General features: G+C 38.6%; 1 long non-coding RNA gene across 1 annotated transcript; it reads right to left on the bottom strand.

Moving 5' to 3' along the window:
- Positions 1–4,527: 4,527 nt before the first annotated feature.
- LOC134623699 (uncharacterized) lies at positions 4,528–5,626 on the bottom strand. The gene is made up of 3 exons (XR_010093436.1): positions 5,528–5,626; positions 4,740–4,775; positions 4,528–4,618 (listed from the first exon to the last, which is right to left on the bottom strand). It is a non-coding gene; the product is annotated as an uncharacterized LOC134623699 (long non-coding RNA).
- Between the last annotated feature and the right edge of the window lie 8,286 nt (positions 5,627–13,912).

Raw genomic sequence — 13,912 nt, 5'->3', positions numbered from 1 at the left:
AAAGATGGAAATCTTCAAGACGCAGAGATTTACCGCATGTTTAGTTTTGGTTGATCAACTCGTGATTGCTCACAAAGAGTGTGCAGACAGAACAAACAGAGACTCACTGGCTGGCTGCTGGCAAAAAGTTTTCAAATCCAGGATAAATGTGATGAAGCTCAAGAGAAGACAAGAGAAGTTAAGTGTTAGCAAAAACAAACACACAGACATTAAAGCTTCTCTCTCGCTCTGCTGCCTGAATGACTGTTAGCTGGTTGGTAAATATTCCCTGGACAAAATTCCTTCGGTGGTGTTGTTGAATTTTCCCTTTTTAACATCAAAGCTCCAGAGCTCTCTGTCACCACACCCCCAGCACTGTGTGTATTGCTGTTGTCTCTTGTCACTATGATCGGACACACAACACATATAGTCAGTCTGTACCAGTGACAAACACTCACTGCTGAAGCAGTTTCACCTGCATACACAGAGCTGCTCAGCATCCAATAATTAATCAGAAAGTTAAATTATTGATTTTGATTTTAAGAGTATTCTGAGGTGAAGACTTAACGAGGTGAGTTAGAGTCACTTCTCCACATCCACATGGCTGATAACACAGATCTTTTAAGGGCTTTTTAGAGCAAATGTTGTTGAGAAAGCAAATAAAAATATGCTGTCATATGCTCCAACTTGTTTTTGCCACATATGCCACATTGACATTGTAACACAGAGGTATCACTGGTGGGGGGTTTTTTGTCACACTTATCAATCCCAGCAGGGGACGCTGCTGCAGCCTCAGTATCTCCTCTCACCACAGTCTGACTCTACATGAATAAAAATCCCTTGAAAACAAGTTTATTTTCTTTTGAGTGATGGTTTCACAGTGTTTCCTGGTACTGATTTGATAAGCAAATTGCTCTTCTTCCTTTCACTTGCAATTGTACAAGGGAGTGAACATTTAATGCTTCCACTATTTTTGCACCTCATTTCTCATTTGCCCTCCTGGTCTTGCTGGCATATTTCTGTCTCTGCTGTCGCCTCAGTGTGAGAAAAACTAAAGAAGAAAATCATTTTTTGAGGTACAGCAATGATGTTCCTGGGTCAGTTTGACATTGATTATATCTCATTATTAACCCCATCAATAATTATATCCATCACTCTTTAGTGCAGTGGTGATTTGTGCCTCTCACAGCTTATGGTTCAATCAGGATATTTCACTTGTTTTTTGTTTTTTGTTCAAAAATGTATATTAAAACTTTTTAATAATTTAGGCACTGACAGCTTGAACTGGTTCCAGCCTCCTCACCTGTGTTAAATGCCAAATGTTAGTGTCAAATGTCTGTTACTTTGAATATGTGATACTTGTTTGGTAAGTTTGTACTCAGAGGTGATCAAAAGTGGATTAAAGAGAATGTGGTTAATGAGGAATTGCTGTGGGCACTGATGTCACAAAGATTAGAGCTGTACATAAAACAGCTGACACCGAAATACAGCCCAGTTTTTTTTTGTGGCTGTACCACCATCACACTTTTTAGAGACTCATTATTTGTTTATTATTTTATCTTTAGTTTTTTAAACACTTGTGCAAATCTTTGCACATTGTTTTTCTTGTGACATTACCAATAAGTTTGATGTGTCACATGGCCCTCTTCCTATTGAAAAAACAAAAGTTGTATCCAAGATGGCCAACTTCTAATTGGTCACCATGGTCACCACCCATCTTGAGGAGTTTGCCCCTCACATATACTAATGTGCCACAAACAGGACTTTAAACCCTAAGCCCCCTTATCAGCTGTGCTGTAATACCCAGTTTCACCAGTAGATGGGAGCATACATTAAATGTGATTCAGATGCATTTTAACTTCACTAAGAAGTTTAGCAGGATGAGTTTGGGAACCTGAAGCAAGTCCAGTTCATCGGTTTGTAGTTTCAGACACTAAATCACTTCAGCTCAGTTTCATCTGAAACATTGAGTGTGACGCTATGAATGTTTCACGGCAGAAGAAGAAAGAAAAGATTCAAGATAAATTTGGATGTTTTATTTAATAAAGTACAAAATATGAAAAATAACAATGTTTTTTTTTTCATCAGTTGTCAGTTGGTTTCTGGGTAATTTAGAGGATAAAGACAGAAACTCTTCTCTCCAACACTAAACGATGCTGCTGCTGTTTCTGTGTTTTAATGTTTTTTTTGTTTGTTTTCTGCAGTGAAGAGAGGAGTGTATCAGTTCAACCAAACAGGATTTAGTCAAAATTTTCATCAGCTTAGCAATATGGCTGTAAAAATCTGATTTATTTATCTTTTATTGTTACCTTCATGAAGAGATCATTTTAATAAACTACAGCAGCTTTTTAAAATGTTCTCATCTTCACATCTCTGCTGTGAAACTCTGACAGAGAACTTGGAGGTGTTTCTGTGATAAAGAAGTCAGACGACCACAAAGCTGCCATTTCTTTAAACACTTCACCACAGAGCAGAAAGCAAACATGTTCTCACAGCATGAACACTATTATTAGACAAACCAGCACACATGTTACAGAAACTATAAATTTATAAATATGTAAACTTTATAGATTCAGCATCTCAGTAGAGACACATAGATAGAATTTAAAATTTTAATTTCAGCTAATTATATATAAAAATGGTGAATTTAAAGAAAAAAATGAATAATATTAAAATAATTTCTCAATATAATTTTCTCTTTAAATGAACTGATGGCCTGTGTGCTGAGTTTAGATGCTTTTCTAAATGATGTCTCCATGTTTCTTCCTGTGTTTAAAATAAACACCTGCAGTGTTGAAGCACCTGCAGCTGAAGTGTTTTCTTTCTATCAGAAACAGGATGCTGGACGACAGCAGAGCTGTTAGCTTCAGTTAAACACAGACCACAAACACACAGTCCAGCTCACAGTGAACAACACTCAGAGTAAGTACAGAGTTAAACACACACGGTTACATCTAAATTATCAAATTATAATCAAAGAAAACAAATGTATAATTAAACTACATATGTGCCCTCAGTGCTACGCTGCATAAATGTCCATTTAAAAATAAAACAAACATTTTAGCAGCCATCATGTTGTACCTTTTTACATAGTAACAAATGAGCTAAAACTAACATGAGCCAAGGTCACATGTTTCCCAACTGGTTGTTTTTACTTTTTAGATGCATCCCATCACATCATCCAATACAGTTGATTCAAATAGTTGAGTCCCCCTTTTTTAGCATGCCATCAGTTTTGGCAAACTAATAACAAGTGAGATAATCATTCGGACCAAGAATGCATCTAAAAGCCAAAGGAGAGAAACTTTAGAGGACTGGAGTTGCTTTACTGTATCTTAGGAAGGCGATTGAGATCCTTTTGCTTCACTTCCTGCTGAGGAGACATAAAGGGAAAGGTGCTGCTAACATGATCCCAGAAAATCTGTTGAACTCAAAGTATCCCCAAATGATGATTGTGTTTAACTTTCAGTATCAATCAATAATGAAAAAATATAGATACGCATAATGGAACCCCTGATCTTCAAATGTCCTCGCAGGATAACAACATTAGGAAAACACAACATCACCTCTGCTTTGTCTGACTGGCTGTTGTTGATGATTTGATGAAACTGTACATGACATGAGTGATGATGTCATCTTCTCCAGTTTCTTCTTGATCTGCTGAAATGATCCAACATGAACAACGATATATATTAAATATCTAAACAGAAATTATATTTAAGAAAGTTGTTACTGTGATCATAATGAATGTGAACTTTATTCTACTAAACAAACTCAGACATGAAAGATCAGGAAGTCTGAGTCTCACCTTCAGGTTTCCTGTGAACACATCGTCTCACCAGCAGAACCAGTAACACCAGTAAAACCACAACACAGACTGATCCAACACATGACAACAGAGAGAGAAGAGGAGGAGAGACTGATGGATGTAGGTGGAGGTGTGGTGGTGTCTTCCCCTAAAATAAAGCAAACACAGTCATTAAGTTGTCGTCACATTGTGAATGTTGAAAGCTGCAGAAACACAGACAGGTGAGTGTGTCACCTGTGACAGTGATCCAGCTGGATGGAGACTCTCCATGACCGCTGATGTCACACTTGTAGAGGCCTTCATCAGACCTGGAAACATGCTGGATGGTCATGTGACCTGTAGGCTGCTTCCTGATGAGGGAGCCATCTTTATAGAAAGCAGCTGGGAGGTTGGAGGGAGTGGTCTTTGTTTTACAGAGCAGAGTGACGTCATCTCCCTCCATCACAGGGAGGACAGGACTCTGCAGGATCACTGATCCACCTCAACACAGAGACAAACTACAGCATTTCATCCTTTCATCCATTTACACACAGCTTCATCAACACTAACTCCACACACTCAGCTTACCAGTGACTGTCAGGTTAACCATGTTACTGATGGGACCCTCTCTGGACTCACACCAGTAAACTCCACTGTCTCGTTCAACGATATAACTGATGTTACAGGAAGAGTCATCTGGTATTCCCCACCCATCTCCACACTGAGTCCTCTGTTGTTTGCTTGTGTTTCTCCTCAGAGTCCATTCAGCAGAGCTGTCGTCCTCCTCACAGCTCAGAGACACAAAGTCTCCTTCAAAGAACTGAGAGCTGCTGGGACTCACAGTCAGACGAGCTGTGAGGGTTACAATGAAAAACTGATGATCTCTTTATTCTACATTCTGAAGCATGAACCCAATCAGGTCATATCAGTGAGCATTTCTCAGGTTTAACTGTGACAGAAGAAGGTTACTGACCTTGGTTTGTTGTGCAGCTCAGCAGTGAGATCAGAACTAAAGAGAAATGACACTCAGGTTGATTTGAGGTGAACATAAAGAAAAACTCCACACAAACAGCTGACAAACACACAAACTCGTCTCCCTGATATATCTGCTCATTTTCTATTAGATGCAACATGTTTTAAAGTCTAAATAAAGTGTTTAAGATTGAAAAACAAGAAAGAGCATCATCTGTCTTTTTAACTCATTTTCCATCTTTTGTGTGAGGAAACTTTCGAGCACAGCTTTCACTGCTGAGCAGCAACATATAAATGTGACAGGCCACCAGTCCAATCCAGGGTTAACACGGAAAATGAAATAGTAATAATAATTTCAGATTAATCTCAAACAATAAGTCAACATGTTTTAACGTTTTAGACCAAGTTTTCTGTTGGAGGAAAGCAATTTTAAACAGTCTCGGCTCCTTTTTATCAAAAGAGCTCTTTAAACCATCGTTGTTACTTTAGGTGCACTTACTGCACTGTGGAGATATAAAGAAGAATATGCATTAAATATAAATATTACTGTTACACTGTGCAGCTGTGTTGATATAATGAGTGAATGATTTGATCTTTTCACTGCCTGCTGTGTTTCCTCGACTCCTGAGCAAAGATAAAGAGTCAGTTCAGACCTGCAGTTGGTCCTCGTGGTGTTTTGAACTTGAATTCAGCCTGATTGTTTTTCATGTCTTCTCCTCCATCATCAGTTATCAAGAGAGCAGACAGTCAAAGTACAAGAATTCAAACAAACACAGAGATTCTACTTACAGAGCAGACACAGCACAGATGTTTCCTTCATCGTCCTTCTCACTCATTTGAGCTTTTTTTCATTTCTCTCACTGACACCAAGTAAAGCCCGCCCTCTTCCTGTGAGTCGGTTTCTTCCTCTGTTAGTACAAAGTTCAGAGCTAATGACGTTCAGTAAAGATGATCTAAAACATACAGACAGTCACGCTCCAGTGCCCCTGTTATTGTATAGTACTTTAAATGTAACACATACGTGCACATGGCTATGAACATGTTTGTATGTTACTGCCAATTACAAGCCCATTGTAGTGTCTAAGTTTGAGAAAATAATAACACTGTTTCGATGTCATTTAAGGTTAAACTGAGACATTTACATGTAATTTGAATCCAGAGGATGATTTTTCTACACTGTAAAAAAATGCAATATAAAAGTATTTTACAGTGTATTTCACAGTTCTGTACTGTTTTTCTAGAATATCATTAAATTTACATTAAATAGACTGTGATTTTACATTTCAAATGTAAATTAACGTAAAATCACAGTAATTGTAATAAAACATAATTTTCTTGTTTTTTAACTGCATTTGTCTGTACATATGGGTAATCAGATTGTTAAAATACATTCACAAATGTATCATAATTTCACATATATTTGTTATTTGAAAGATTTAAATGTTACATTCAAATGTAATGCTATGGAAAAATATATAAAATGATTCTTTTTTTTTTTACATCAAATAATTATTTTTTTGTTATTTAGGGAGATCGTGGCTCAAGAGTTGGCAGTTCACCTTGTAATCAGAAGGTTGCTGGTTCGAGTCCCGGCTCGGACAGTCTCGGTCGTTGTGTCCTTGGGCAAGACACTTCACCTACTGCCTACTGGTGATTGTCAGAGGGGCCGATGGTGCGATATGGCAGCCTCGCTTCTGTCAGTCTGCTGTGGCCACAACTGTAGCTTGCCTCCACCAGTGTGTGAATGTGAGAGTGAATGAATAGTGGAATTGTGAAATGCTTTGAGGGCCTCGAAAAGCGCCATATAAATGCAATCCATTATTATTTAAACCAACTGTTAACTGTATATTTCTGTACATTTAAGTATTATTATTCATATTTCCACATTAAGTGACCTTGTTTATAGGTAATTTCATTGTTTAATCACATTAAAATGTTCCTAATTTAATGTTTAAAAGCTGCCAGAATATTGCTGTTTTTTAGGATTTTTTTATGGTATATGAGACAATCAAGCTCGTCCTACTTAGTGACATTTCTAAGTTTATTCACAAACTTTCTGCTCTCAGTGATCTGTAGTTTGATTCATGAACAAATCCATGTAGTGGACGTCCCCCTCAGTGAGAGAGGCAGATATGAGCTGAAACACAGACACACACACACACACACACACACACACACACACACACACACACACACACACACACACACAGACACACAGACACACAGACACACAGACACACAGACACACAGACACACACACACACACACACACACACACACACACACACAGAGGAGTCCCGCTGCTGTTATGGAGCTGAACTGGAACCATTCAGACACTGAGGCCCTCTGAACACATTTTAATTACAGCTGTGCAGAGACACACTGATGACTGACTGGAACACTATGATTCACATTTAACATTAACACCATCCTCATACATGGTTTATATATCGCCACTAGAGGGAGATGTTGGACTTTACATAAAAATGAGGATGTAAGAAGGTCGACATTGATTCTTCCAGAGATTGATATTAACATGCTTAACTCATAAAAAGGGTGGTCACTGGTTTTAAAATAAAGAGATTGCCCGAACTTTGTGGGTGTTCAGATGTCTCTTAATTATGCTTTAAAATAATTAAAATACAATTTTCAACTCAAATAAGCACATCAGAAGAAAAAAAAGTACTTTCTGCCTACGGACTGTATTCTGACAGTGTTAATAATGAAATCAACTCAAAGTCAACCTTAAAAGATAAGTTAACTTTATATTTTATACATACTTTATTTTAATAATTAGCACAATAACTCTGTGATCAAGCTTTAACTGTTGTCAGCATAAGGAAATATGCTAACGTCTAACAACTAGTTAGTAATTTGAACATGATTTCACCAAAGCAGAGTAGGTTGGTTCAGATTTCAGAGCTGCTTCGTGGTGTTTTTTTCCATAACGATGCTCAGTTACTCTTCACTGTAACCGGTTTCTCCAAACAACCCCTCGATGCTGTGTTATGTACAACAGAGGCTAGTATATCTGTTAGTGATCCTGTTTATTATGTGGATGATAAGAATATTAAATATTAATATTAAAAAGAACAGCACATCATAGCAATACAGAAGCTAGCTATATGTCATTATTTGGATGTTTGGAATGCTTATTCCATGTTATAATCAGATTCATACGAGACCAATTCCAATACTAACACGTGATTTAAAAATCTGTTATATCGGACAGTATTTCATTTCATTTCATTTTCACGCAAAATAAAATTGAATAAAACACAAAGCAGATTTACTGAGACAGCTTGACAATGAACTTGTTTTATTGCACACAGGTTGTGGATTGTTTACGCTCTCGTTCCATTCATATCAGATGATTGCATTTTTGGTGCTCTAAACATGTTGCCATCATGGAAGTTGCAGAGTGCCCTCTGGTGGACAAACATCAACAACATATCTGAGAGGCATTTCCTTTGCCTCTTCGTTATTTTTCAGTTTTTATTTATAAGGCAAAAACTGTACACAGTGGTATGTTCAGTGCAGTCTTACATTAACTTGCAACATTTTCATGCATTTATCTATTACTTCCTAGATGGGGTATTGCTTCCACATTTACACATTTATACAAACTGTAAAGAACTTTCAGCTGCTCCCTACTAACAATTGGCAGATATTGACTGACTCAACCCCCAAAGCATTTTGTACAGCTGCAACTGAACCAATGACCTTTCACTCACTAAGTAAATGAATAAAACAGCACATCAAACTAATGTGATTGTTTGTTCTCAGTTTTAAAGCTTGTTACATGGATAACAGAGTGTGCCATAGTGGCAACGTAACAGTGTTTTTATTGATTCACATAGAACCTACATACTGTTACTTTTGCATTTGACTGATTGCAATTCAGGCAAAATCTGCATCAACTTGTTCAAAACGCCTCTGATTTAAATCTTTGGAAAAATAAATACCCAGAGAAAAACTAAAATTAATACATTTAAAAGAAAAAAACAACAATGAACAAAAACAATCTAAAAAACAAATCAACAATATTTGACAAGCTCTGGAAATGTTTAAAATTCAATAACAGTGTGAAGAGTCTCGTTCATTAAAAGAAACAGTTGAAGTTTCATAGATAAGTGAGGAAACATTGGACGTTGAAGCTACATGGAACTTTCTTTGGTTTCGTAATACAAAATAATAGTAACCTGAAAGACTTTATTCAGCTGACCAATCAATTTTGAACACCATCAGAAAATTATTTATAATCCACAGAACTTCATCTATTTTTACTGCTTCAGCCTTCGGTGGAGGTGGATGCATCCTTCACCCTCTCCTTTCCTTATCTCCCCTGCCAGCTTCTATGTCCTTGTCTGGTCTCATCTGACTCTAACCCTGATAGAGCCTCTCATTCTTTTTCTTGTTCTCTAAAATCTCAAGAAGAACTCTGGATTTGATCAACTGGTCCCTTAATGCAATGACACTCTATTTTCGACGAGAAGCCTGGATATGGGAGAGCCTGAGTGTCCTGGAGGGACGTTCCCTGCTGGATACATGATGGACGGGTGGCAGAAGTGGGGCGTCGTGTGCTTGGTGGGACTGTCTATTGAGGACATTGAAGACATCTACCTATTCGGAACCATGATAAGACCAGTTTCTTATGGCTCTGGCTTATAAGAAACTGAAGCAAGCTGTGACAGCTGTTCAAAAGAAAGATCCCTTCAACGGAAGATTGATAAACCTGGGACCAGTGATGGCCATCATGATGGACATTAAGAACAACTGTAAATTCAGATGCAGTCTGTTCGTACTAAAACAACATTTCTCATGCGGCTGTCCCCCCTCCCTCATGACAGCGCGAGCCGGACACTTGAAGACCAACACTGACAACGCTTGAAGGGTGACGCCGAGGAGAACAACAACAATTCCTTCCTGAGACACGACAATAAGAACTAACTGACTCTCTTGGCAGATCCCTCAAGGCCACCTGCGTAGGCTGCGGACTGTTGATCTTCGCCTAATTAGGCGAAAGGACACTCTCTCAGACTGAACTCAGGACACACATTTCCACACGCACACACACATGTACACTGACACTGATAACACTCATCACCACCGTCCCTTACCCGTATCCAATCGCCTCCAATGGTTGCCTCCCATCCGATGTGTACAGCTGCTCAGCTTCGGATGTGCGATCGCAGCATCCCAGATGCAGCTGTGCACATTGGCATACTCCCGCCCTGTTGCTTGTCTGTCTTTCATGGTGTTAAGGTGTGAAGTTATCTGTGCTTTTTTGTGCTATGGAGTTTTTGATTTTCTTCTCATGCTGACTCCCTTTTGGGGACCAGTATGAGCAGAATTTCTTTTTTTCTCCTCATCTGCCCTTTTGTGTTACACATTTGACAGTTTTTTCTTTATGCCACCTAGTCTGACCTGTCTCCCCAATGTGATGTCTGTGTATTGTATGGACAGTCGGCAAGGTCCAATTTCCGTTGCAGGCAACTGCAACTGGCAAATAAAGACATTCATCCATTCTTGAGATAATCAGATACAAATTTAAAATCAAATCAAAATCTACAAATTGAATGGTCAGCATTGTTCATATCTGTCATTCTTTTCAGTGACAACACCAAGAAGTTGGAACCTCGACAGAAGACTCAGAGTCAATCCGTTAAAATCTTTGGGACATTTCAAAACAAGCTGCTGATCAGCAGGAAGTGTCTGTTATTCTCTAAACTGCAAAACCAACAGCAACAAGTAGAAGCATGCTAAAAACTGTCAGACAAACTTTCAGCCCAACAGATCCATCCACTCCAGATCCTCTTGTGTTACCTGCAGGTGAGAAACAGGTGTGAGGTGTCAGCTGTCAGGTAGGTGATGAGTGAAGAACAGAACAGAATCCATTTCCTCTTCAAACTGCTGTCAGACATTATCTACTGCACTCTGATCACATCACTCAGACCAGCTGCTTTCTACAAAGTCTCATCAACAACATCTTTAGAAACAAACATCAACAACCAGGAAGCAGCTTCACCTCTGATCACACACACACTCAACTCTACTCACTCACCTGGAAGATCAACATGAAGGTAGATGATGCTGATGGGCTTCAAACTGGGTCTCTTGTTTTGTTCTCTCTGGGCAACTTGACACTTGTATGTTCCAGTGTCATTAATCGTCAAATTCTTCAGAATCAAAGACACGTCTCCATCCTTCATCTGTCTGTCCCGTAGATCCACCTGGTTCTTAAAAGATAGATGCTGGTCATCTGGAACAAACTGTTCATCCCGGTAATTAAGAACATAATCTTTACCCAGGTCAGCTCTGCTCCACTTGACAACAATGATGTTGTTGTTTGGAACTTGACATGGCAGGATGACATTCTGTCCAGACTCAGCTGTGATGTTTTACTGCTCTGAAAGAGGAAACAACACAGAGCAGAGAGGTTAAAGGCCATTAAAGTGCAACTGTTCACATCTACAGCAGCCACACACACACACTTTCTAACCATCATCACAGTACATTACATTCCAAAAAAGATAATACAACTTAAAATAAAATATACATAAACCACATAATAATAATACTTACCAGACAATATACAAAAATATGTTTCTCACTGGTGATGAAGGTTTGTTAAGCCAAAGAGGGGCCAGATATCCTGTACATGCAGGTTTTATTTCCAAATGACCTCTGGAAATCTTTAAGTCCTAGTATGGCTGCTGAATGACTTTCATTCTACTTTTAGATAGATAAACATAGATAGATAAAATAGATAAATAATAATGCCCACGTGATTAATCACATTTTCTTTAGAAAGTCGAGTTCAGTGTCACTATCCACACCCAGGCTTGATTGCTGCCAGAGCAGAATCAAGAAATTGCTTAAATAAAATGTGTCTGAAAAAGTGAAGCATGCTTAACAATTTCGAAAGGCAAAAACATCATGCTCTTACTCAAAAAAACAAAACAAAAAAAACCACAACAACACCTTATAAACTGCAGGCCTCATTTGCCTCAGTTAAGTTCAGAGTTCATGATTCAGCAAAAGAAAGAGACTGGGAAATAAGGAAAAGCACTCCTGTTCAAAAAACAAAACAAAGGCTCATCTCACATTTGGCAAAAAACAACAACAACAACAAAAACATCTTGATGATCCTTTTGAGAAACGAACATAATTTCATAAAAAGAACATCAAATCAGGTTTAGCACATAAATAAGACTGATCTTTGTGATGGTGGACAATTTGGAAGCTTTGGAATTTGCTCACCAGTGGGAAGAGGTTGGTGTGGTATTTTTGTGTTTTTATTTTTTATTTTTTTAAGAAGTACTACAAGAACAGCACCTTGCTAGCTACAGTTTACCCTCTCACATTCTCAAATAGGGGTGTTTCTGGATAAACAAAAGATGAAACTCCCACCAAAACCCTCCCACACATTGTTATATCGTGTAACACTCACTCTGGATCTCAAGTGAAGGAGACTCCACCCAGCCTCGTATCGAATTCACACGCGAACACACAGAATAACTATGAAAATACTTATTTGGGAAGTTTTATATGAACTAGTTCGATGCTTTTTAATCTTCTTCATCTCAGAGATTTCTTAAATCTTAAATCTCACCTGCAAAGACAGACGCGACGACAAAGCTCAACCAGCAGAGCGACGCAGATGTTCCAGCAGCCATTTCCGTATTCTTCAACTTCTGATGATGTTAGCTTAAATGTTGAGGATGTTGGTACTTTCGGTGTATTTCGGAACCTGGGATACATTAATTAGTTAACCTTTAAACAGGGTTTGACGTCAGAACTACTTCTCCACCCACTGTTTTTGACTGTTGCGTTCCTTTCGGGCGGAAAGTCGGAAATCGCGAGTTCAGCTCGACCCCTCCAAAAGTGAGATTGAGAGAAGTCTAACAAACTCCGATTTTCTAATCCCAGGCTGCAGCAGTGCATATAAACAGCATAACACTGTACAACTTATGATTTGTACAGTGACTGTTGATATGTCTCGGTGAATAAGTCATGCTACGTGCCCTGCCCAGGCTGTCTGTGAACAAGCTTTTAACTGTAATTAACGGCAGTGCGCTGTATTGTTAGCAATGGACGAACAACTCCGCTTTGCTACGAACAATAACGAATCATTCTGTCTCATTTCTCCAACTAACGGTAGTGACACAATTTTCAAGGTAACGGGAACGCAGCGTTAGTGCCATGCACTTCGGTGGAGCTACGTCATTCCCGAATTCTTCCACTCAGCGAAGATGACCCTACGTCACACTCACTGACATTGCATCTTGACCAATCAGCGCTGGCACAGTGACGGAGCGGCCGAAGAGTAAACTTTCAAAAGTAAGTACAGGACTGAATATTATGTCACTTATTTATGTGCAAATGTTTAATAATGAAGAACATTAAAACATTACTGTTGGCCACATGTCGGCAAAGTTATGTGACATTAGTGATGTTTGTACTTTCAGTGTTTACTCGGTTTACTTTAAAATATACGCTAAAATATTTGACTTTAATCTTACAGAGAATCTGATGATTTTATGGATAATTAAAGTCAGTCATATATCCACAAACACAACAAGCTGAAAGTCAGTGAATGCTGCTTGTCCTGAATGTCATGGCACAAGCAGGATTCACTGCACTGTTAATCAGAGTAACGTGTTACTGTAATCCGATTACTTTTTTCAAGTAACGAGTAAAGTAAGGGATTACTATTGCAAAAACGTTAATTAGATTACTGTTACTTTCCCGTAAGCACGCTGCGTTACTGCGTTACTAAAGCCGTGATTTTCTTGCGAGAGTGTCTTGCGAGAGTTGGCTCTCAGTGACAACAGCTGTGTGCAGATCAACAATGGATAATATATCGAGTGCGGAGAGAGTATGAGCATGCAGCGTTTAAAGCATGGAAGTACTGACCTTACTTTGAGTTTGAGTTTGATTCCATAAAAAGTGACAAAAACATTAGTGTCCGTTGTGCGTGGAAGAAAACTTCTTTTTACAGCTTAAATGTTAAACAAATTTGTGCTTTATGCTTGATGCATAAAGTTAAAAGATTAAAAACTAACTAGAAAAGCGAAAATTTCAGAAGAAATTTTAAAGTGTGCCTATGCCGCTGGTAAACAGTGTAGTTTGCCATTCATACAGCTACAGAGAGCAAAACTCAGCAGAGCA

This window comes from Pelmatolapia mariae, unplaced genomic scaffold (assembly GCF_036321145.2).
Source record: "Pelmatolapia mariae isolate MD_Pm_ZW unplaced genomic scaffold, Pm_UMD_F_2 NODE_ptg000840l+_length_33792_cov_1, whole genome shotgun sequence".
Classification (NCBI taxonomy): Eukaryota; Metazoa; Chordata; class Actinopteri; order Cichliformes; family Cichlidae; genus Pelmatolapia; species Pelmatolapia mariae.
This window is presented reverse-complemented; position numbering and strand designations above follow the sequence as displayed.